The 26,350-nt window shown below is 37.5% G+C and overlaps 2 long non-coding RNA genes across 4 annotated transcripts in view; both read left to right on the top strand.

Annotated features, from left to right (window-relative positions):
- Positions 1-26,350, top strand: part of LOC140613081 (uncharacterized) — a 412,316-nt gene that overhangs the window by 201,179 nt on the left and 184,787 nt on the right. The gene's annotated exons all lie outside the window — the stretch shown is intronic.
- LOC140613079 (uncharacterized) lies at positions 9,848-13,426 on the top strand. Its single transcript, XR_012014199.1, has 2 exons — positions 9,848-10,149; positions 11,431-13,426. It is a non-coding gene; the product is annotated as an uncharacterized lncRNA (long non-coding RNA).

The raw sequence follows: 26,350 nt of genomic DNA, 5'->3' as shown, positions 1-26,350 counted from the left end.
AGGTGGTTCAATTTTTAGCTTTTTTTTAATATAAATTTATTTTTTATTGGTGTTCAATTTGCCAACATACAGAATAACACCCAGTGCTCATCCCGTCAAGTGCCCCCCTCAGTGCCCATCACCCATTCACCCCCACCCCCCGCCCTCCTCCCCTTCCACCACCCCTAGTTCGTTTCTCAGAGTTAGGAGTCTTTATGTTCTGTCTCCCTTTCTGATATTTCCTACCCATTTCTTCTCCCTTCCCTTCTATTCCCTTTCACTATTATTTATATTCCCCAAATGAATGAGAACATATAATGTTTGTCCTTCTCCAATTGACTTACTTCACTCAGCATAATACCCTCCAGTTCCATCCACGTCGAAGCAAATGGTGGGTATTTGTCATTTCTAATGGCTGAATAATATTCCATTGTATACATAAACCACATCTTCTTTATCCATTCAATTTTTAGCTTTTTGAGAAACATCCATACCATTTTCCACAGTGAACTACGGAGTTGCATTCCCACCAACAGTGCATGTGTTCCTTTTTCTCCCCATTCTCTCCAACACCTGTTGTTTCTTATGCTGTTGATCCTAGCCATTCTGACTGATGTGAGGTGATATTGTAGTTTTGATTTTCATTTCCCTGATGGAAGTGGTGATCATCTTTTCATGTGTCCCTTGGCCATCTGGATGGCCAGATGACATACCTGTTTATGTCTTCTGCCTATTTTTTTTTTTTTAATTCATGATAGTCACACACAGAGATCGAGAGAGAGAGAGGCAGAAACACAGGCAGAGGGAGAAGCAGGCTCCATGCACCGGGAGCCCGACGTGGGATTCGATCCTAGGTCTCCAGGATCATGCCCTGGGCCAAAGGCAGGCGCCAAACCGCTGCGCCACCCAGGGATCCCTCTTCTGCCTATTTTTAATTGGATTATTTATTTTTGGGGTTTTGAGTATTATAAGTTCTTGATATATTTTGGATGCTAATCTCTTACTGGATATGCATTTGCAAATATCTTCTACTATTCTATAGGTTGCCTTTTAGTTTTGTTGATTGTTTCCTTCTCTGTGCAAGTGCTTTTTGTTTTGATGTAGTTTCAGTAATTTATTTTTGCTTTTGTTTCCCTTGTCTCAGGAGACTAGAAAAAAGTTGCTTCGACCAATGTCAAAGAAGTTACTGCCTATGTTCTCTCCTTGGCTTTTTATGGTTTCAGATCTCACATTTAGGTCTTTAATCTATTTTGAATTTATTTTTGTGTATGGTATAAGAAAGTGGTCCAGTTTCATTCTTTTGCATGTGGTTGTCCAGTTTTCCCAATACCATTTGTTGAAGAGACTGTCCTTTCCCATTGGATATTTTTTCCTGCTTTGCCAAAGATTAGTTGACCATATATTTATGGGTTTATTTATTTTTTTTCCATTTTGTTCCATTGATCTGTGTGCCTATTTTGTGCCAGTACTGTGCAGTTTTGATTACTATAGCTTTGTAGTATAACTTGAAGTCTGGAATTATGATGTTTCCAACTTTTCTTTTCTTTTTCAAGATTGCTTTGGCTATTCAGGATCTTTTGTGGTTCCATACAAATTTTAGGATTGTTTGTTCTAGTTCTATGAAATGCTATTGGTGTTTTGATAGGAATTGCATTAAATGTGTAGATTGCTTTGGGTAATGTAGATGTTTTAACATTTGCTCTTTAAATCCATAAGCATGGGATGTCTTTCCATTTCTTTGTGTCATCATCAATTTCTTTCATCAGTGCTTTATAGTTTTCAGAGTATAGGTCTGCCTTTTTGATTAGGTTTATCTCTAAATCTTTTATTATTTTTGGTGCAATTGTAAATGGGATTGTTTTATTAATTTGTCTTTCTGGTGCTTCATTATTAGTATATAGAAATATAACAGATTTCTGCATATTGATTTTGTATCCTGTGACTTTACTGAATTCATGTATCAGTTCAACAGTTTTTTGGTGGTCTTTCAAGTTTTCTATACAGAGTACCATGTCACCTGCAAATAGTAGAAGTTTTACTTCTTCCTTGCTGATTTGTGTGCCTTTTATTTCTTTTTGCTGTCTGATTTCTGTGGCTAGGACTTTCAATACTATATTAAATAAAAATGGTGAGAGTGGACATTTTTGTCTTGTTCCTGACTTTAGGGGAAAAGCTCTCAGTTTTACCCCATTCAGGATGATTTTAGCTATGGCTTGTTCATAGATGGCCTTTATTATGTTGAGGTATGTTCCCTCTAACCCTATTTTATTGAGGTTTTCTGTCATGAATGGATGTTGTACTTTGTCAAATGCTTTTTCTGCATCTATTGAAATTCATATGGTTCTTTTCTTTTATTAATGGTTCTTGTCCTTTCTCATGTCACATTGATTGATTTGTGAGTATTGAACCACCCTTGCAACACAGGAATAATCCCATTTGATCACGAACAATTTTTTAAATGTGTTGTCAGATTCAGTGTGCTAGTATTTTGTTGAGGATTTTTGCATTTATGTCCATCAGGGATATTGGCTTGTAGTTCTCTTTTTCAGTGGTGTCTTTATCTGGTTTTGGTTTCAGGGTAATGTTGGCCTTCTGGAATAAATTTGGAAGTTTTCCTTCCTTTTCTGTTTTTTGGAATAGTTTGAGAAGGGTAGGTAGTATTAACTCTTCTTTAAATGTTTGGTTTGGTAGAATTCACCTGTGAAGCCATCTGGTCCTGGACCTTTATTTGTTGCGAGTTTTTTGATAACTGATTCTTTTTTATTTTGCTGGTAACCATCAATCTGTTCAAATTTTCTATTTCTTCCTGTTTGGTAGCTTATATGTTTCTAGGAATTTACTAATTTCTTCTAAGTTGTCCAATTTGTTGGCATATAGTTTTTCATAATATTCTCTTAAAATTGTCTTTATTTTTGAGGTGTTGATTGTTATTTCTCCCCTCTCATTTGTTATTTTATTTGAGTCCTTTCTCTTTTTTTCTTGGTCAGCCTGACTAGAGATTTATCAATTTTATTGACTTTTTCAAAGAATCAGCTCCTGGTTTCATTGATCTATTCAACTGATTTTTAGTTTCTATATCATCTATTTCTACTCTAATCTTTATTATTTCTTTCCTTCTGCTGGCTTTAGGTTTCATTTGTTGTTCTTTTTCTAGTTCTGTAGATGTAGATGTATGGTCAGGTTGTTTATTTGAGATTTTTCTTGCTTCTTGAGGTACACCTGTATTGCTATATACTTCCCTCTTAGGACCATTTTTACTACATCCCAAAGGTTTTGGACTATTGTGTTTTCATTTTCATTTGTTTCCATGTATTTTTTTAATTCCTTCTTTTATTTCCTAGTTGATCCATTCAGTGTTTAGTAACATGTTATTTAATCTCCATGTATCTTTGGTCTTTCCAGATTTTTTTCTTGTGTATGACTTCAGTCTTCTTGAATTTGTTGAGGTTTGTTTTGTGGGCTAATATGTGATCTATTCTGGAGAATGTTCTGTGTGCACTTTAAACGAACATGTATTCTGCCATTCAAAGTCATTGTTTCCTTGTTGATTTTCTGTTTAGATTATCTGTCCATTGACGTAAGTGGTGTGTTAATGGCCTGTATGATTTGTATTATTATTGATTAGTTCCTTTATGTTTGTTATTAACTCTTTTGTGTTTTTGGGTCCTCCCACATTGGGTGCATAAATATTTACAGTTGTTATGTCTTCTTGTTGGATTGTTCCCTTTATTATTATATGGTGTCCTTCTTTGTCTCTTGTTAGTCTTGATTTAAAGTCTATTTTATCCAATATAAGTAGAGCCTTTGGTTTTTCTTTTAATGTTCTAAGCAGTATTTGAAGTCAGAAAGGGTTCCTAATGGATAAATCATTCATGAAGAAAAGCTGCTGAAAATTTCAGCAATGTTTGCAATATTTTCAGGTACAATGAATTTGAAAACCTTTTAGATATTGACTTCAAAACTTGTCATCGAATTTTATACAAATCAATATTTAAGAGGTTTTATATTATCTAATATCAAATGACAGTTTTGAGGTAGTTTTTAAAAATCATGGCTCAAGGTATTATAAAAATTTTGCCAATAAAGTTTCAAAATTAAATTGTGGAAAAAACAAGAGATCTAATCTTTTGATTAAACAATTTTTTGAAAGACTTTCATTTTGTAGAAAAATAAATACAAAACAAGATCACATGTATGATACACAAATTGAGTTTCTCTCTTAAAACAAGTTTGCTTGGAAAACAATATGGAAACTCCTTTAAGAATGAAACACAGACTTATCATATGACCCAGCAACTCTGCTCCTTGAACCCTACCCAAAATAATGAATATGCGTGTTCACACAGAGAAAAAACCATCATTCTAAATTAGAAATATAAATGCAGACTGAACTCAGAATAATAATGGAATTATCCACCATGTCCAAGTTGAGTTTAACCTAGGAATACAGGGATGTTTTATTCATCACTTTAACATATCCAATAAGAATATATATATAATGTAATAATCTCAATAGGTCATTGCAACTTTATTTCTAAACTAAAAAACAAATAAATGAACAAAAACATAAACAAACCCTAGACATTTGGGAAGAGTAAATTCTTCCTAAACATGACAAGGATATTCTATATTAAATAAGCAGCCAACATCATACAACATGGTAAATTACCTGACTGAAGGTCTCAATTCTCTGAACTTAAGAATCGCTTGGGGAAGTTTTAGGACTTTCTGATGCCTGAGACCTTCCCCTGACCAATAAAATCAGAATCTCAGAAGGTTGGGACTCTAGCAATTGGTACACAAGAAAGCTAATTAGAACTAAAGTAGGATACATATCATAACCATTTTTATATAACATTATTTTGGGAGTTCTGGTGCATACTTGTTTTAAAACAAGAAACAAATAAGAGATAAAAATATTGGCCAGGTGGAGATTAAAATCATCATTCATAAGCAATATGATTATGTACTTGGAAACCCCCAGGAGAATAAATTGAAATATTTGAGGAATTTTTAAGAGAATTTACTTACCTATAAAGGCAACTTTCCTGTGTATCAACAACAATACAAATTAGAAGATGTAATGATAAATATTTCATTTAGATTATTAGCAAAGAGAAAACAGAACTAACAAAAATTTTGTGGAATGTAGATAGAGGATATAATAAAATTTAGTTTGGAGAATATAGCCTAGACCTATGGTTTTCACATTGTACTTTTTGGAGTCTCAGGGCAAAGTTGACCTGGTGTGCAATGAAGAGGACAAGGGGTCTGAGTAAAAGGACCATAGGACCCCTACTCCTGCTTTAATTGAAGCAGCTCAACTTTTCTTGTTTTCAACGTTGAGTTTCTGCATTAGATTTTATTCGAAAAAAGAGTTTTGCCATTCATAACAACTAAATGTTTGACAGCCTCTGGCCTCGATGAAGTGTTCTTTAAGAACACCCAGGTCTGGGGCACCAAGATGGCTTAGTGAGTTAAGTGTCTGACTTCAGTTCAGGTATGATCTTGGAGTCCTGGGATGGAACATCATGTGGGGCTCCCTGCTCAGTGGGGACTCTGCTTCTCCTTCTCCCTCTCCCCCTCCTCCTGCTCATGTTGTCTCTCTCTTTTGCTCATTTACTCTCTCAAATAATGTGGAAAACAGTGATGGCATTGGAGATCACGACAATGATAGTGTTGATGATGTTCATGACCCATTGGCATTTTGATGAGGTTGTTGATGTGGGAATAAAGAATAGGAAATGAAGGAGATGTTGATACTGGTGAGATATATATGGGATGCATATCATTTTGATAGTAGAGGTGGAGCTGTTCTGTGTGATGACTCATCCTTCTGCCAGTTGAGATGGAATTACAGGGGCCAGAATTTGCCTGGATGCCCTGTGTCAAATACCTTCTGCCAAGAAGAGAAGGCCTGACTGTTGGGTCTAGAGAATAGATAACACATTTGGGGCAGGGCAACCAAGGGAGTGGTTTTAAAGAGCAGGAGATGTTGGGGGAGGAGACTCAGGTTGAAACTCAGTCCCTAGCAAGGACTGCTTGGGCAGAGCAGGAAGCATGCCTAGCAACATTTATACCACCTCTGGCAGTTCTCAAAATTACACTGCTCTTGCATCTATTGCACATGTGCCAATAGATCCTGTCCCTGTGCATAGTGGAAGGAATGGAAGCAAATGGTATAAAAGACCATTCTGATCACTGACTGTATTAGTCAGAAATCCTCAAATTAAGCAAGATATTTGGGGCCTCATGATTTTACAATAAACTATCTGCTTCAATTCTTTTTTTTTTTTTCTACCTGCTTCAATTCTATATTTCTAGAACTGAGCAAATAAACTCTGGTTTGTAGTAGCCCCACCAATACAAAGGACCCCCTAGTAGCCTAAGATCCTGCTTAAAGCAGCAAGTCATCTCTGTCTTTGTTACAATATAACACAGTAGAATTTATGGAACACATTTCCTGATGAAATAACAATATGGAACAGAAAACATGTCATAGATTCTATGAAATAAAATTCTTATTTTTTTCCAGGATAGTCACCATTTTGGACCCACATGAGGTTGAAATAAACACTATGAACAGCTTATAAGTGAGAACTAACAACTCAGAGTGTGAAGAATCAGAGGTGACCAGATGAGTTAGTTGTGTCCCAAGCTAAATGTCCTAATTTCAAAATTATTCATGTCTTCGGAGCAACGGAATAAACGTTCATTTTATTGAAGAGGTAGTGGTTCTAACATCCACCCAAATTCTGGACTGAAAATAGAAGATTATTAGCATTATAATTTATGTAAATTACTGCTCTATTCATATTAAAGTAATTGGTATCTTTCAGTCATATGCTAATTATTACATAAATAGATTATAAATAATCATGGGAAATTTCATTTTTTAAGCTGAAACCCTACCTATTTAAAGGGTCTATTGTCTTATTGTATAGAAAACATGGAAAGACTAACACTTTACGTTAACTATACTGGATTTAAAATTAAAAAATGAACAAAAACCTCTCCTATTTTGGTGTCAGTTTTTCAATAAAGTTTTGATTGGGGCAAAAAAAATGAACAAAAACCATGAAAAGAATGATTCATGTGTTTCAATGATTTAAAAATAAAAATGCTCTTTGTTGTTCTAAAACACCTATTTGCTAAGGTTTGGTAGGTATATGATATACTTAAGATCTAGAGCAAGAATTCCCAATCTTACCAGAACTTCTTGAATATGTTTGTCTTTGAATATGGCAGTCTTGGAGAGGAAGAATGGGTATAAATTTCTCAAACTGAGTGCATCAAAATCACCTGGAAATCTTGTTAAACAAGGAGCTTCTGGGCTCCATCCTCTGAGCTCCTGAGTCAGTGGGTCAGAGCTGGGGCCGATGATTTGCATTTCTAAAAAGTTCCAGGTGATGCTGACACCTTTGGTCCTAGAATCAGTGCCTTCAAGGATGGAGGTGGGCCGGAGGACTGACTGAATGTGATCGCTTTTCTGGCTCTCTTTCCCCTGCTGGTGAGTAGATGCAGCATGTTTGGATCATGTCCTGTGTCAGAGGCCTTGCCTTTGCTTCTGCTGGTTGCTCTAGGGGCCTTGCCAACCAGGAAATTAGTCTATGCTTATTTATTCGTTTGTTGTTTACTTGATCTGACCTGAGCCAGGGGAGGCCAGTGTTTATGACTTCCAAGAGCCTTTCGGTCCTTAATTCAGAACTAGGCCAAGATAGGCAAGTTTCTTTGCAGTCTTCCTTTGCCAGTGGACAGCATTTTTTCTAATCCACTCGTTCCACTGATATGCATCTTCAAGGGCTCTAGCTTTAGGCGGCATACCTGTGTTTTATATGGCTAGTTTCTGCTTTTTATGACATCTTTTATTCCACTTTCTTTGGATTTCATTTGTAGTTCTGTGACTACAATTTCTCAATGTGAGTGCTTAGATTTTTTTTTTTTTTTTGCCTTCTTTTCTAATATAGACATTTAAGTTCCAACTTTCCACCTGGAGTGAGCTCAAGACTCAGTCTTCCTTTCCCAAAATGGCTGTTAAAACCCACACTTGTTGTTTGGGGAGAGCAGCCAATGCCATAGGGCAGCCAAAGCTGTTAGGGCTTGCTGACCACCCTGGCCTTCAGCTACTTTGTTTTTGTTTTCACTCCTGGGTAAATCCTTCTCAGATTTGTGTTTACAAGTCTACTTGTTATATTTCATAAATCATTCCTAGGAGTTTTGCAGAAAGAGGCTTTTTGAGATCTCTTTTCTATCATATTGCTAGAAATAGAAGTCCAGAGTTAGCACCGCAGATTGTGAGAATTTGATAATACCTACAAAGCCCTTAGCACCCTTATTATTAGCATACCTGCATCTCAGTGGATTACAAGTGGCAGAGGTAAGGAATGGAATGCTACAGGAAGCAAATCCTGCCAGGAGAAATAGTGACAGATGCATAAGAGATTGTGGTAAATTCATAATTTGATAAGATTTTGATAAAGGATTGAGGATCTACATTGTATGCTTCCTGAATAGCCCTAGAAAACTGACCCAATCAAGAGAAGTTTCTCATAAAGAGGGAGAAATCCTGGAATCAAATGCAGGGCTACCACATACAGCTGCTGGTGCTCTACAGGTACAACCCCAGAGGCACCAGTTGTAGATGGAGATGTCACAGCAGTTGAGATCAGACTGAAGACCCAAACCTCCAAGGTATGCATCTTGGCAAAGTTAAAAAGGAAGCAAGGATGTAGAAACAAGCTAGACATTTTTTTTTAAAGGCAGTAATTGGGAGTGTCTCTGCTGCCTCACAGCTGCACATCCTGTGTTAAAAAATAAATTAATAGCTGAGAAGGAATGCTTAGTGTAACTTTGTTTCCTCCTGACATTGCATTTTCTCTCTGTCTGTCTGTCTCTCAGCCCTTGGATTCCTCCAATGATCATGTGGGTAAAAGCAAGCTGTATTCCATCCCTCAAAACTATTTGAGGCAGAAGAACTAACCTCTTGTTGCCTGTCTTGGGATGGCTTATTCTCTTGTCTCCAGCAGTGAACATCAGCTGCTTCCCACACTGTACTGTGTCACACAGCAGACATTTTTTTTTTTTCAGAATAGACCCAGAATCTGGTTGGAGGCTGTGGCCCTTGGGAGGGCTGGTGGGAGTGAGGCAGGTGTTCACCTTTAGACTTGAGGTATCAATCAATGATCAAGACAGTGCTAGTGGACCTGGGAACAGGTGGGGCCTCTTTACCTCAACCATGTGGAGGCCAATTATCATGACAGGGGCTCAAAGTCAGAACCAAAGGAATCCCAGGACAGGACAAGCTCAGGATAGCTGGCACTGTGGTTTCCCTGCACTTAGGCTTTGAATCACCTTGGAGAATGTATGTCTTTGTTTCCCACACATTCAACTTCAGAGTGAAGCCTTTCAGAAAGATAAGACATTTTCCTCAAAATCAGAGAGGACCTAGATATCACCAGGCTGTTTCTGAAGTAGGCAAGAAGAGAACCACGTGCTCCAATTCCAATGGGCCTTTGCTAAAGGGTCAGGAAAGACAAATGGTAAAAGGATGGATGAGATGATGTGCTTTAAGATGCTGGACCCAGCCTGGGCTGCCCAGATTACTTTGTGGGTATCTTTTTCTGTGGAGTACTGAGAGAGCCAGTGGGTAAATCAGTTAGGGGACCCAAGTTTGGGGCTCCATGTGACCTTGTAACCATGGGGATCAAATCAGGACACACCCCTCCCCTCAAAGTAGCATGACTACCTTATGACTTACTGTGGGCACCAGTGATGGTTTTACTTCTGTCTTGGGTAAACTTGAGTGAAGAGGCAAGTTAAAGAGCCTGTTAATATATGTCCAAATACTGCTGTTTGATTACTTCTTTGGCTTTTTTCAGGAGTTAATGGGAATCTGAGAAAGGGAGTGGGGCAGGGGCTGGGGTCTCCAGTGATTCTGTTCCAACCATCTGAGGTCATAATGGGTAGAACATTAACTGCAGGAGAGAAGGGAACAACATATAGACATATCCACCCAGGATCCTGATCAATACTGAGTGGGAATAGAGGCTTTTAAATGATGAGGATAGTATTTGGGATCTAAAGATCATGTTCATCAACAAAACGGTCATTGCAGATGAGTTATATTGTTAAGCTATACACAGAACAATTACCATTGGAGCACTTTGCAAAGTAAGCCATATATGATATTGTATTTGCTCACCGTAACTGCCATTTAGAAAGTTTACTGTGAATTCAACTCTTTGTGCAAATTATTCTTACCACCTCTCTATGGAAAAGACATTGCTCTTTTCGCCATTTTTTTTTTAAATAGATGAGGTAACTGAAGTCCCAGAAGGGCAAATAACTTGTCCAGAGTCACACTCAGCTGGTGGTTCAAGCAGGAACTCTAATCCAGTTCTGAGTTTATCACCCAAGTTTTTAACCACAATGTGAAACTATCTCACAGCAGACCTAGGTAAGGGCTAAGAGCGGCATTTCAGGACAGAATATTTTGGTTTATATTAGGTTGAACTATGTGAAATTGTTGATATTTTATCATTTATGACTTATAAAAATGACAATGTCATATGCTCCAAACTAATAGAGACTAAGTGAATTAACCAATTTTACCTAGGTAGTAAGTATTCTCCTAAGACCCTAAACCCAAGTTCTTTGTACCAATCTGCTCAATCCAAAAGTCAGTGTCTAATTTACTCCCAAATACCTAAAGGTTGCCACTCTTGGGGTCTTGTCACTTTGTGGGGTAAGGGGTTGGGACAAAGATACAGGAGTGCTGATTGTAAAGCATACCTCAATAGAAGCCTTGTGATGAGGCTCTGAGATGGGAGGGCAAAGTCCTAGATAGCCCAGGTTCCCTACAGGGGGAGCAGCTCATGCAGAGGGAGGGAAAATGCTGTGCCTTCAGGGAACTTTACATAGTTGTAATTTTTTATTTTTTTAGAGATATATAAATATATCTATAAAAGAGAGGGGGGGGGCAGAGACACAGGCAGAGGGAGAAGCAGGCTCCATTCAGGGAGCCCAACATGGGACTCGATCCCGGGTCTCCAGGATCAGGCCCTGGGCTGAAGGGGGCGCTAAACCGCTGAGCCACCTGGGTATCCCTAGTTGTACTTGGTTATACCATTAGCCTTTGACTGGAGAGTTGGGGGGGCGGGTTGGGGGGGAATATCACAAAGTGCCTGAAAATGTTAGAAGCTTTTGTCCTTCAGAGCAGCGTTTAGTTATTTTAAGCAATGAAGTGACATAGTCACATCTGTACTTAGAGGACCCACCTGGGTGGTTCAGCTGGCTAAGTTGCTGCCTTTGGCTCAGGTCATGATCATCAGGTTCTGGGATGGAGCCCTGAGTCAGGTTCCTTGTTCAGTGAGGAGTCTGCTTTTCCCTCTGCCTCTCCCTCTGGCTTATGCTCTTTTTCTCTCACTCACTCTCTCAAATAAAATCTTGAAGAAGAATAAGATGATGAAGATGACCAAGAAGAAGACCCTCCCTGTATGTGCATGCAGGCTGGATTAGAACGGTGTGCTCACCCAGAGGACTAGTTAAGTGAAATCCAGACAGGACGTGATACATATCTGGCCTAAGTTGCAGGGAAAAAAAATGCAGGAGTGACTTGAGACTATTTAGAAAGTAGTATTGACAAGGCTTGGTGACCAATTTGGAAGCAGGGAGCATTCTTCAAATGACAAATGTGTTCGGAATTTACACATAGATTCTCAGCCCTAACCAGTTATAAACTTCCAGAAGAAGGAAGAACGAAACCTCTACAATAAAGAGCTCCAGGCCACAAAGAATTATTCCTCTTTAAGAAAGACAGTAACAAGGGAGGAATCTTGCAACCTGGAGATCAGCCATGAAGGATGTCTCCCCACTTGTGACAAGACCAACATCCTATGATATATACTGACCTAACGTATTGGCTAAGATCCATTTGGATTGATGACTATGTTTCATGTGTTGTCAGACACTTTGATCACTCCTACTGTTTTACTAATGGACAAGCCAACTGATCTATTTTATTGGTGTGAGAACACTATGCAAGATACTTATGTTCTGTTTCCTTAGTTACTCATTAGAAAATAGGTTTTTGAACATCTCTCAATCCTTGAGATTAAAGGAAGTTGAGATCCCATAATCACAGAAGGATAAGATTTACTCAAGGTATTGAATGCCCACAGAAAAAGAGGAAAGTTGAGAAACACTTTGGGCAGGGTGGTAGTGTTTATTGGTTTATTTAGTGGTTATTGGAAGAGAAGGCAGGTATAGCTCTTCTGGAACCAGCCTGGACCTCAAACTATCCATCTCATTTGCTTTCAGCCTTATGTCACCTTGTGTACTGGTGCAAATTGTTCCCATTGTTGGAATCTTGTGATCATGTGTATGGTATGACAGCCTCTCTGTAGCAAGTGGCAAGAGGGGTTATAGACAGATTTGTCCCACTGACTACCAATATAGTGAAATACAATAAAAAAAAAAAAAGTAATTCTGTATATACCAAAAGGAAAGTACTGGGACTTTTCTTGGGATTGAAGTGGAGTCAAAACTTAACCTTCCAAAAGAAACTTTGTCTTTTTTTCCTCTTTATTTTTTTGTAAACAAGGGCATCCAGCCTTTCTCTGTTGAAAAGTGAGTTAAAAGGAGGCTGTGTTAATATTAGACATGTCCTTCCGACAGTTAGTAAAGCAAATTTCTAAAGACTAGGCCTTAAAAATATTATACCCATCTAAAACTTGTTTATGGAAACCTTTATTTCTCTTCCCTGTGTGGTCTATATAGTTGCATAAGGATTTTCATTTTGTAACCAGTCTAACACAACGGCTGAAAACTTAAGCAAATGTTTCCTCCTCTTGTCTGTTGGACAAAATAAATGGAAAGAGCACAGACACTTGAGAAGCAGGGTGAAAGGGGTTGGCAGATTATCTAGGAAGAATTGCTTGGGAGTTAAGAGATATTGTCCAGGCTAGAAAGGGTAATTTTTTTCTAGAAAAATGTTCAAACTTGAATGTACATACAAATCACTAAATTCTGATGCAGTAGGTCTGGGTTGTGTCTTGAAATGCAGCGTTTCTAAAAATCTCCCAGGCAATGCTGCTGCTGGTCTTAGCACCACAATACACAGCAAGATTCTGGATTATAATCTGTCTCCCCTTCACTCACCATTCCCCTGGAGAAGAGTCTAGCCCAATGGGAAACCAGTGAGTTGATAGTAGAAAGAGCAATTATTTGCAAAATACCTGCTCTTTGTCAGGAACTGTGCCAAGGACTTTCTCTTCCCTATCTTGTTTATATAAACTAGAACATTACCCTTATTTGAGAGAGAAGAAAATTGTAGTACAAGGGTTTTTGGTTGCCTGTCCACTGTGTTACAGTGTGAATAAAGGATGACCACATTCACGATACTGGGCATGGTGCCATGAATGTAATAAAACATAATATATTGATGTGATTCTATGGCTGGTCAGGCTCATGTTTTTCCAAGGTGAAATAAATCTTACCAAACCTGTTCAAGCCTACCTCTGTTTGGATACCTCAGCTTAGGAATTGGTTCAATGAGTACACTATTTCTGCTAGATCAAAATATCAAAGTTCACCCTCCAGACTGCCCAAACTTCTCAGGGACTTTCCTTAGCATCACCCCCCTAAAAGAAAAAGTCTTTGAAGTCTGGAATGATTCATAGGATTGAGTCATATATTTATACAGTGTATAACTTATATAAACAAAGATGTTGGTCCTTGTGATAAGGAATAACGAAAGCCTACAAACCCACAACTGCCAAAGCCAAATTACAGAGAAGGAGTTCAACCCATTTCTGGTGCTCTTCACTCTTTTGTGTTCAACCAATTATCATTTACTTCTTTCAAGGATGGTGCCTTTGGTGGTGTGTTTAAAGGTCTTTGCCATTCCCAAAGATTCATCTATAATGATCTCCTATGTTACCCTCTAGGAACTTTATAGTTTTGTAATTTACGTTTGGGTCTATGATCCATTTTGAGTTAATTCTTGTGAAGGATGTAAGATCTATGTCTAGATTCATTATTTCATATATGGATATCCAGTCCTAGCACCATGTTTTTGAGAAGACTATCTTTGCTCCTTCATATTGCTTCTACTCCATTGTCGAAGATCAGTTGACTCTATATGAGGCCTGTTTCTGGGCTCTGTATTCCATTTTGTTGACCTATTTGTCTATTCTTTCACCAGTACTACTCTCTTAATTACCATAGCTTTATCAGAAGTCTTGAAGTCAGTACCAGACTTACAAATATGTTCTACAATATTGTTATTATAATGCTATTCCAGATCTTTTGCTTTTCCCTATAAGCTTTAGAACCAGTTTGTTGGGGCAGCTTGGGTGGCTCAACGGTGCCCAGGGTGTGATCCTGGAGACCCGGGATTGAGTCCCATGTCGGGCTCCCTGCACGGAGCCTGCTTCTCCCTCTGCCTGTGTCTCTGCCTCTCTCTCTCCTTCTCTGTGTCTCTCACAAATAAATAAAATCTTAAAAAAAAAGGAATCAGTTTGTTGATATTCCCAATATAACTTGCTGGAATTTTGATGAGGATTGCATTGAATCTGTAGATTAAGATAGGAAGAATGGACATTTTGACAATATTGGGTCTTCTTATCCATGAATATGGAATATCTCTCCACTTATTTAATTCTTTGATTTTCATCAGAGTTTTGTAGTTTTTATCATACAAATCTTATAATTTGTTAGATTTATATCTAAGTATATAATTTGCTGTTTTTAATTTCAAATTCCACTTGTTCATTGCTAGTGTATAGGAAAGAAACTGACTTTTTAAAAATATTTTACTGATTTGAGAGAGAGAGCATAAATGGGAGGGAGGGACAGAGAGGAAGAGGGAGAAGCAGATTCCCTGCTAAGCAGAGAGCCCAACGTAGGGCTTGATACCAGGACCCTGAGATCATGACCTGAGCCAAAGTCATGCTCAACCAACTGAACCACCCAGGTGCCCCAGTGATTGACTTTTAAGTATTAACCTTGTATCCTGCAACCTTGCCATAATTACTTATTACTTCTAGTTTTTTTTTAAATCAATTCTTCCAGATTGTCTACATAGGTAATCATATCATCTGCAAACAATGACAGTTTTATTTTTTTCCTTCTCAATATGCATATCTTTTCTTTTTCTTGTTTTAAATTGCATTAGCTAGAACTTCCAGTATGATGTTGAAAAGAAGTGGTAAGGTGGGATTGATGGAAGCTTAGACGTTGCAGAAGAAAGAAATGAACTTGAAGACACAGCAAAAGAAATTACCTAAGATAAAAGAGAAAAAAATACTGAAGAAAAAAATGATCAGTGGGATTTATCCCAGGTATAAAAGTCTGATTTGACACCTGAAAATTAATTTTTAAAAGATTTTATTTATTTATTCATGAGAGACACCTAGAGGCAGAGACATAGGCAGAGGGAGAAGTAGGCTTCCTGCAGAGAGCCTGATGCGGGCTTGATCCTAGGACTAAGTGTATTTTTTAAATCTTACATGTTGTAGTTTTCTTCAGAAATTCAATCTGAATCTTTTTAAAAATACTATGCGTGCCTCCACTTAACAGACTCAATCTTTCCTCTAGCTTTTGGGATATAGAGAACACAGTGATAACTATTTTAATGTTCTGGCCTGCTAATGCTGACAACTTTGGATTGGTTTTGATTGATTGTTCATCATTATGGGTCAGATTTTCTTGATCACCTGAATGCCTGGTAATTTTTTATTTGATAAAAAAAACATTATGAATTTTACCTTGCTTGATGCTGGATACTTTTGTGTTTCTATAAATACTCTTGGTGTTCTGGGATACAGAGTTCTTGGGAAACACTTTTATTCTTTTAGGTCTTGCTCTTAAGCTTTTTCCCTCCAGCTTTACTGAGGTATAGCTGACAAATAAAATTATAAGACATTTAAAGTGACTTTATGATGATTTGATGCTCATACTACACATTGTGAAAAGATTTTGCCATCTAGTTAATTAACACATCCATCACCTGAGGATTTATCTTTTTTTTTCTTTTGGTGGGAAGATTTAAATTCTACTTCCTTAGCAAATTTCAATTATATAATATGGTGTTACCAACCAAATAGTCACATGCTTTGCATTAGATTTTTAGAAATTAGTCATCTTTGATCTGAAAGCTTATACCATTTACCACCTTCTCCCTCTTTCCTCCAATCCCCACCTACTGGCAACCACTTCTTTTGCTCTGTATGTATGTGTGTGTGTATATGTATGCACACTTGTGTATATGTGTACATACCTTCTTAGAAAGAGATGTATTATAAGGTATCCACTTATATGGGTGCTTAGAAGTTCCATGATCTGCCATCTGCAAGCTGGAAACCCGGGAAGCCTGAAAGCTTGACAGCTGATGCTGTGGATTCCAGTCTGAGTCTGAAGGCCTGAGAACTGGGAATGCTGAGGGCAGAAGATTGATGTCCCAGCATGTACGGTCAAACAAGTAACCTTTTTATTCTTTTTAGGCCCTCAACAGATTAGCTGATGTCCACCCACGCAGGGAATGACCATCTATGTAACTCAGTCCACTCATTCAATTGCTAATCCCTCCAGAAACACCCTCACAAATACCCAGAAATAATCTTAAATCAGCCATCTGGGCATCACATGGCCTGGTCAAGCTGACACATAAAATTAACCATCACAGAGCAGAAGCAAGACTCATTACATTCTAGTTCTCAGAGTTTTCGAGTTCATGAAACCCTCCTGCTTCATACTGTCTATAACATAGCCTAGCTAATCGCTCTAGCCTGAGCTGACTCAGAGTCATTGATGGGGGCTTGGTGACCTTGCGTCTCCTCCCTAGGCTTATTTCTCTTCTCTTCATCCTTCTATATCGGTCATTTAGTAAATATTTAGTGAGTACCTACTTACTATGTGCCAGACACTATGGTAGGCACTGGAGATAGGGCAACAAACAGACTTAGGGATTATATTCTAGTGGATATTTCTGGAGCACTTACTGGGGCCTGCTGGCAAAGCACCTGACCTATGTTATCTTACTTAGTTCTTACTTCATAGGATTGACGTGAAGTTTATCTTTACATAGATAAGAAAACTCAGACCATAGAATCACTGAGGAATGAAACAGGGTTGTGAACCCAGGCAGTCTGACTCCAGATTTGCTTTTAATGTCACAGATTCTGACAAAACTCAGACAAAGGTTCAGATTCAGACAAAACTCAGCCTGGAGATGTATTTGCTTTGATTCCCATCTTTGTGTGAAATATTAAATCTGAGTTTCTGAAAATTGAGTTTGCTATAGTCCCCACTGTTTCAATTCTTTCACACCCAGGCTACTTCTTTTATTCATCTGTTTGACCCCTGAGGGCATTTGGATTTGGATTTCTGCCCACTTCTATCTTACTTTCTTTCCAGGGTAATTTTGTACATCATCCTCCTCTCAGATCTCTACTAGCTATTCCTCAAGTGACTTCTTTATTACAACGCACCCCAACTTTTGCTCCTTTTCTCTTGTCCATTTTTCCTTAATTTCCTGACAAGTTACCTCTTTCAAAAATTTATCTATTTCCTCTGGTTTAGAGCCCTATCCCCATTGGCCAATTGTGGCTCATTACCTCTAAGATTACTGGGGATAAAATTATAGCATTAAGAAGGAAGTGAAAATGGACATAATACAGATTCCTTAAATGTCTAAAACCTTTGAAAAATCCAATCTATTTCTTCAGATCTCAAATAAAACTAAATAAGAGAACAGAAGCTATCATTTTAACTTTTCTCCCCCATCAAAATTTCAAACTTTCAAATATACAATACAGTAGCATAACTATACCCACCATGCTGTATGTTACATCCCCATGACTTATTTTATAACTGAAAATTGTACCTTTTGATTGGTTTCACTTGTTTCTCCCACCCCCCACTCCTGACATCCATCTGCCAATCACCAATCTGTTGTCTGTATCTATATACTCAGGATTTTGTTGCCGTTCTGCATATCAGTGATATTATATGGCATTTGTCTTTCTCTGACTGACATATTTCATGTTGCAAATGGCAGGATTTCCTTTTTTTAATGGCAGAATAATCCATTGTATGTGTATGTACTACATTTTTTGGAAACATAATTGACAGCATTCTATTAGTTTCAGCTATGACAATACAGTAATTACACATTTTTATATATTGTGAACTGATCAACCCAATATGTCATCATTAAAAATGAATGCATTATTTATTATAATTTCATACTGTACATTACATTCCCATGACTGAGTTGTGTTTTTATTTTACTTAGTTATTTTATAATTGGTAGTTTGTATCTCTTGACCCCCTTTACCCATTTTGTACCATCCCTCCCCTAACATCCTTTACCTCTGGCTATCACCACCACTCTATTCTCTGTATCTGTGAGTCTAGGTTTTATTTTGTATTATTTATTTGTTTTGTTTTTTATTTTAGATTACACTTCTAAATGAAAAAAAATGCAGTATTTGCCTTTCTCTGTCTTTTTTCCACTTACATAATACCCTCAAGTTCTATCCATGTTATCACAAATGGAAAGTTTCATTTTTTAAGACTGAAATGTATTCCATTGTGTGTGTGTGTGTTTGTGTGTACATCTTCTTTATCCATTCATCTATTGATGAACACTTAGGGTGCTTCCATATCTTGGCTCTTGTAAATCTGCAATGAACATAAGGATGCATGTATCTTTTCTAATTGGTGTTTTCCTTTTTTTCAGATGAATACCCAGTAGTGAAATTGCTAGACCATATGGTAGTTCTAGTTTTAGTTTATTGAGGAAACTTCTACTCTTTTTCATAGGGTTTACACTAGTTTATATTTACTCCAGTGGTGAATGAGGGTTCTCTACATCCTGACCAACACATACATACATATATATATATATATTTTTTTTTTTTTTTTTGCTGCTAGCCATTCTGACGTTTGTGAGGTGATATCTTACCATATTTTTTATTTGCACTTCCCTGATAAATGGAGAGAATCTTTTCATGTTCCTGTTGGCCATCTTTATATCCTCTTTGGAAAAAGTCTATTGAGATCCTTAGCTCATTTTTTTATTGTATTATTTGGGTTTTTTATTGTTATGGGGTTATATGAGTTATTTCTATATTTTGGATATTAACCCCTTTTGGATATATGATTTGCAGATCTCTGTTCAATAGGTCAGCTTTTCATTTTGTTGATGGTTTCCTTTGCTGAGCAAAAGCTACTTAGCTTGAGAGAGTTCTATTTGTTTATTTTTGCTTTGTTAACCTTGCTTTTGGAGTCAGATGCAAAAAAAAAAATTTTTTTTTTGCTAAGATCAACACCAAGAAGCTTACTGCCTATGTTTTCTTCCATAATTTTAATTGTTTCAGGTCTTAGCATTCAAATCTTTAATCCATTTTGAGTTAATCTTTGTATATAGAATAAGTTAGTGGTCTAGTTTTATTCTTTTAGATATAGATAGCTAATTTTCCAACACCATTTATTGAAAAGACTGTCTCTTACCCATTGTATATTCTTGACTTCTTTGTCATAAATTAACCATATGTGTGTGAGATTAATTTTAGGTGCTCTGTTTTGTTCTACCAATATGTATATGTCTGTTTTTGTGCAGGTACCATACTGTTTTGATTACTATAGTTTTATAGTATAGTTTGAAATCAGAGATTGTGAAACCTCCAGCTTTGTTTTTCTTTCTCAGATTGCTTTGGCTACTTGGGAGTCCATAACTATAGGTTGCTTTGGACATTTTAACAATATTCTTCAATCCATGAACATGGAATATCTTTCTATTTATTTTTTTCAGTTTCTTTAATCAGTGTCTAAGAGTTTTCATTGTAGAGGTCTTTCATCTCCTTAGTTAAATTTATTCCTAGGTATTTTATTGTTTTTGATGCAACTGTAAATGGTATTTTCTTAATTTCTTTCTGATAGATTATTATAAGGGTATGGGAATGCAACCAATTTCCGTATATTAATTTTGTATTAATTTTGTATCCTACAAGTTTACTGAATTATTAGTTGTAACAGTTTTGGTCTTTCTGGCTATCTGCAATATCATGTCAACTACAAATGGTGACCATTTTACATTTTCCTTTCCAATTTGGATGCCTTTTATTTCTTGTCTAATTGCTGTGGCTAGGACTTCCAATACCATATTGAATAAAAGTGGGGAAAGTTGGCATCCTTGTCTTGTTCCTGATTTTAAAAGAAATGCTTTTGGGTTCTACAGTTGAGTGTGATGATGAGTGTGGCTTTGTCATATATGGCCTTTATTATGTTGATATACATGTCTTCCGTACCCACTTAGTTGAGAGTTGTTATCACAGATGGATGTTAAATTTTGTCAAATGCTTTTTCTGCATCTGTTGAGGTGATCATGCAGTTCTTAATCTGTTAATGTGTGTCATATTGATTTGTGGGTATTAAACTATTCTTGCATCCCTGCAATAAATTCCACTTGGTCATAGTATATGAACCTTTTAATACATTGTTGAATTTGGTTTGCTAATATTTTGTTGAGGACTTTTGCATCTACTTTCATCAGGCATATTGGCCTGTACTTTTCTTGTTTCTGTAGTGTCTTCATCTAGTTTTGGTATCAGGGTAACGCTGGCCTTGTTAAATGAGTTTATGAGGAAGAACACTTCCTCTTTTTTGGAAGATTTTGAGGATAGTTATTAAATATGCTTTGAATGTTTGGTAGAATTCACCAGTGAAGCTGTCTTGCCCTGGACTTCTGTTTGGGAAATTTTTGATTACTTTCAATCTCCTTTCTACTAATTAGCCTATTCAGATTTCCTATTTCTTCATGATTCAGTATTGAAAGATTATGTTTTTAGGAATGTACCCATTTCTTCTAGGTTGTCCAATTTGGTGTGTAATTGTCATAGTAGTCTTGTATGATCCCTTTTACTTCTGTGATATCAGTTGTAATTACTCTTTCATTTCTAATTTTATTATTTGGATCTTCTCTTTTCTTGAGTGTGGCTAGAGGTTTACCTATTTTTGTTTGTCTTTTCCAAGAACCAGCAGCTTTTAGTTTCATTGATCTCATTTTTTTTCAGTCTCTATTTTATTTATTTCTGCTCTGATCCTGCTCCCTTTATTCTACTAACTTTGGGCTTGTTTCTTTTTTCTAGTTTCTTTAGGTGAAAGATTGTTTCAGATTTTTCTTGTCTGTTGAGGTTGGCCTGTATTGCTGTGAACTTTCCTCTTAGAACAGTGTTTGCTACATTCCATAGATTTTGGAAAATTGAGTTTCCATTTTCACTTATCTTAGGTTTTTTTTTTTTTATCCTTTGACACATTGGTTTTTCAGTAGCATGTTGCTTAGGGTCCATCTGTTGTAATTTTTTTCCATTTGTCTACTTTTAATTGACTTCTAGTTTCATACCATTGTGGTTAGAAAAGATGCTTGATATGATTTCAGTTGTCTTTAATTTGAGGCTTGTTTTGTAGTCTAACATGTGATCTGTCCTGGAGAACGTTTCATGTGGACTCTAGAAGAATGCACATTGAGTAGGTTTGGGATGAAATATTCTGTATTTATCTGTTAAGTCTACCTGGTCTAATGTATTGTTTAAGGAAGGACATTGTTTCCTTAATGATTATCTGTCTGGGTGATCTACTGGTGTAAGGGGGGTATTAAAATCCCCTCCTGTTATTGTTACTGTCCTTTTCTACCTTGTCAGTTAATACTTGTTTTATATATTTAGGTGACCCTGTGTTGAGTGCATATTTACAAATGGTGCATCTTCTTGGATTGATGCCTTTATCTTTATGGAACACCCTTTTTTGTCTCTTGTAATCTTTGTTTTAAAGTCTATTTTGTCTGATATGAGAATTGATACTACACCTTTCTTTTCATTACCACTTGTTGGGAAAACCATCCCTTCACTTTCAGTTTGCATATGTCCTTAGATCTGAAGTAAGTCTCTTGTGGGCAGTGTATAGATGACCCTTGTTTTTTTTGTTTTTTTTGTTTTAATTTTTATTTATTTATGATAGGCACACAGTGAGAGAGAGAGAGGCAGAGACACAGGCAGAGGGAGAAGCAGGCTCCATGCACCGGGAGCCTGACGTGGGATTCGATCCCAGATCTCCAGGATCGCGCCCTGGGCCAAAGGCAGGCGCTAAACCGCTGCGCCACCCAGGGATCCCAGATGACCCTTGTTTTTATGCATTCAGTTACCCACTCTATGTCTTTTGATTAGAGTATTTACATTTAAAGTAATTATTGATAGATATGTACCTATTGCTATTTGTTGATTATTTTCTTGTTATTTTTGTAGTTCTCTCTTCTCTCTTTTCATTTGTGACTTGATGGTTTTCTTTAGTGTAATGTTTGGGTTTCTTTCTGTTAATTTTTTTATGTATCTATTGCGTTTTTTTGGCTTTTCGGTTATCACGAAGTTCATATATATTGATGTATATCTATTATTGATGTATATCTGTTTCAAGCTGATAAAATGTATTAAAAATACATGTTACATTTTATCAGCTTGAGTGACTCAAGCATTACATTTTTACTCCCCTACCCCTACAATGATTTATGGTTTTTTTGTTTTTGTTTTTGTTTTTTTAATTCACGAGACACCCACAGAGAGAGGCAGACATAGACAGAGGGAGAAGCAGCTTCCGTCTGGGAAGCCTGATGCAGGACTTGATCCCAGGACCCTAGGATCATGACCTGAGCCAAAGGCAAATGCTCAACCACTGAGCCACCTGGGTGCCCCATTGTTTTATGTTTTAACATCATATTTTACATCTTTTCATTTTCTATATCCCTTGAGTACTTGCTGTGGTTGATTTTCACTATTTTTGCCTTTTAACCTTTATGCTAGCTTTTTAAAAGTGGCTGATCCACTGCCTTTATTGTATGTTTGGTTTTACCAGTGTGATACTTTCTTTTGTATACTTTATTTTTAGTTAAGGTCTTTTCTACTTAATGAAGACCCTTTAGCATTTCTTGTAAGGCTGCTTTCGTGGTGATGAACTCCTTTAGTTTTGGCTTGTCTGGGAAACTTTTTATCTCTCCTTCAACTCTGATAACTTTGCTTAGAAGACTATTCTTGGTTATGTTTTTTTCCCTTTTCTTTCAGCACTTTAAATATATCCTGCTGCTCTCTTCTGGCCTGAAAAGTTTCTGCTGAGAAATCTGATAGAAGGTGACCTAGCTCTTACCAAGTTACTCTTCTTCTTGCTCCAGGAATGCACATGCTTGTTCATTTTTGTGTTTGCCAATCAGTCATTCCTCATACAGAGCATTGTCAGGCTCCAAATGAGGCTCTGCAAACACGAGGGCAAGTAAGACTCAACCACCTCCTCAAAGGGCTTCTAATCCAAGATAGTGTTCTCCACCCTTGTAATCCTGTGGCACAAATGATGAATGATTGTTCATTCATTTGTCAGCCTGCCACTTATAATCCTGGATGCATCCTCTTCTTCCTTTCCCTCTTAAGAGAGAACAGAAGGCCAATGGATGAGAGGACTATTATTTGAGAGAGAACTTTTATCCTAATTTACAGAAAATTATTTTTAAGGTATGTTGTTACCTAACTTATGTGTAAGTAGTGAATGATGTGGGTTGTACTGATGTGACTTGCAGGCAATAATATGAAATTTAGAGGCTCGTGTGGCACTGCTTGTTTGAAATGCCCTTTTCTGTTTTATTTAAATGAATACTCAGGGCTTCAACTAGTTCTCATGTTCCCAAGAAAAGCAACTCCCAAATGAGGAGACTCTCACCCTTTTGAGGAGAGGATTTGACATCTGACTTCTTACCTTTGTATTGAGTAGATATCATAAAATATAAAGGAACTGGGAATATTGGCCAGAAGAAGAGAGTGTTAGAGAAACTATGACAGGAGAAGAGAGGTTTATTTTCTTGGTTCCAGGAGAATAGCACCAATGAGAGAAAGCTACAAGAGGTATATTTCACACCCACATGATTTGTTCCCCAAAGCAGTGTGGTCAGCACTGAAATAGGAAACTCTCTGCTGCAGGAGAAAGAACCCCAACAGGAGGATGCCTGAGTGGCTCAATGGTTGAGCATCTGCCTTCAGCTCAGGGTATGATCCTGGGGTCCTGGGATGGAGCTCCACATTGGGCTCCCCACAGGGAGCCTGCTTCTCCCTCTGCCTGTGTCTCTGCCTCTCTCTGTGTGTCTTTCATGAATAAATAAATAATCTTTAAAAAAAACTCCAACAGAAACAAGATGATCAAGACAAAGGAGGGGGATGCCTGAATGGCTCAGTGGTTGTAAATTTATATTTACACAAATGTAAATTAAAAATGGATTAAAGATAAATGTGATACTTGAAACCATAAAAATCCTAGAAAAGAGGGATGTCTGGGTGGCTCAGCGTCTACCTTTGGCTCAGGTTGTGTTCCTGGGGTTCTGGGATCAAGTCCTGCATCAGGCTCCCTGCAGGGAGCCTATTTCTCCCTCTGCCTATGTCTCTGCCTCTCTCTCTGTGTCTCTCATGAATAAATAAATTTTTAAAATCTTAAAAAAAAAAATACAAAGGAGGAATGTAATGAGGGTGAAAGGAGCCAGTGATGGAATGCCTTTGGTCACCCCTAGATTCCCATTATATTGTTAAATATCTCCATCCCTGTTTTTTCTGCCAATATGGCTGATCTTCCCAGTGGGAGAGCTCTGAGGGCCATGTGGTGATGTGAGTGTTGGTGCCTCAGGTCACAGACAGTAGCTGAGCCATCTACTTGGGTGAGAGCCTTCTCATTCACAGGGACTTGAGTGCACTCCAGGGGCCTGGGAGAGTTGATTGGCTGCTGGAGTCCTATGCTGGCCTTAAACCAGAGATGGAGAAGAAGAGGGCCTGTGGAGCTCCCTCCCAAACCCCAGAGTCTGAGGGGAGTGACCACCCCTCACCAAAAGAAGTGAGGCTGCTGGACTGAAGAAGGAGGAGTTGGTCATGGACAGGTAGAAAGAGAAGACACTGTATCTCTGACACTGATCAGAAGAATTGAAGCTGTATACTTGTTGTGGGGTTGGTTGGCTTTTTTTTTTTTTTTTTTTTTTTATTCCACATGAGGGTGGTGCAGGGGTCATCAGCTCTTTAATGTTCCCTGTTAATTATCCAATTCTACCCTTTCACCTACCACAACAGCCCTCAACACCATTCTCTCCAACTTAGAGATTCCCCTCCTCCTCAGTTCTTCCACCTGATTGTCTTACACAAAATGGGAAAACCGGTCTGACAGGTAGGATGGAGGAGGGGACAGGGAAACTGTGTGTATGTGTGTGTGTTTGTGTGTGTGTGGTGAGTGTGGGGAAGTTTAGAACACTAGCAACGTCATTGCTTTATCTCATCACGTCAAGAAAATCTGAATTCTTCCAAGTTGGAAAAATACTGAATTCCCAGTCCTGGAGGACAGGCCATTCTCCTAGGATATTAGGGACGTGGAGGTTTACAGACTCAATACCCTGCTGCCATATTGGAACTTTATACAAGTCTACTTCATGTTTCTTGAAGAGAGAATTTCTCTTCTTACCTGCTATCAAGGGTGTTGCTAATAATTTAAACCTAATTCAGTTTGCATAATGGTCTGGCACATCTGGGACTGCAGCTTCAATGGCCAGATTTGATAGGCTATACACTAGCAAATAAATAACTATGAAAGAGGGAGACAAACTAGTAAAGAGCAAAAACCAAACAAAAACTCCTCAAAAATAAGTGCAAAAACATGGCCAGAATAGAGGAATGGGCAAATGGCTGAAGGCAAGGCGGTTAGAGGTATAGGCTTCCAGTTATAAAATGATTAAGTCTTGGGAATAAAAGGTACAGCACAGGGAATATAGTCAATGCTTTTGTAAGCCTGTTATAGGGTGAGGGATGGTAGCTATGCTTGTGGTGAGCACAGTACATTGTATAGAGTTGTTGAATCACTTTGTGGTACACCTGAAGCTAATATAACATTGTGCGTCAATTGTATTCAAATAATAAAAAAAATCCTGGCCAGTTTCATTAAGTGATGAGAAATAAAAATAATATAAAGCAATCACCTAGAAGGGAACTTAAGGCCCTTTTGGTTTTATCCATTTCTGAGATAAACAATAGAATTAATGCAAATAGTTCTAAAACAAAGTAATAATTTTTGGAAGACATCCCCCAATATTTAACTAGGCACTTATCTCCCAGCCAGTTTGTCTTCGAAGGTACACCAGGAAACTCTATTTTATTTCTCTAAGCTAAAACAGCTACAGGAGCTTTGAGATTTTTTTATTGTTTGTTTGTTTAATGGTCCAGGTGGATATGTGAAAACACCTGCTCCAAAATGTTTGAGATGGAAATTATTATGATTATGATAAAGTAAAATTCTAGAGCCATAGTAT

Source organism: Canis lupus, chromosome 21 (genome assembly GCF_048164855.1).
Source record: "Canis lupus baileyi chromosome 21, mCanLup2.hap1, whole genome shotgun sequence".
Classification (NCBI taxonomy): Eukaryota; Metazoa; Chordata; class Mammalia; order Carnivora; family Canidae; genus Canis; species Canis lupus.
The sequence above is the reverse complement of the archived record's forward strand: the minus strand, read 5'-3'. Positions and strand labels throughout refer to the sequence as shown.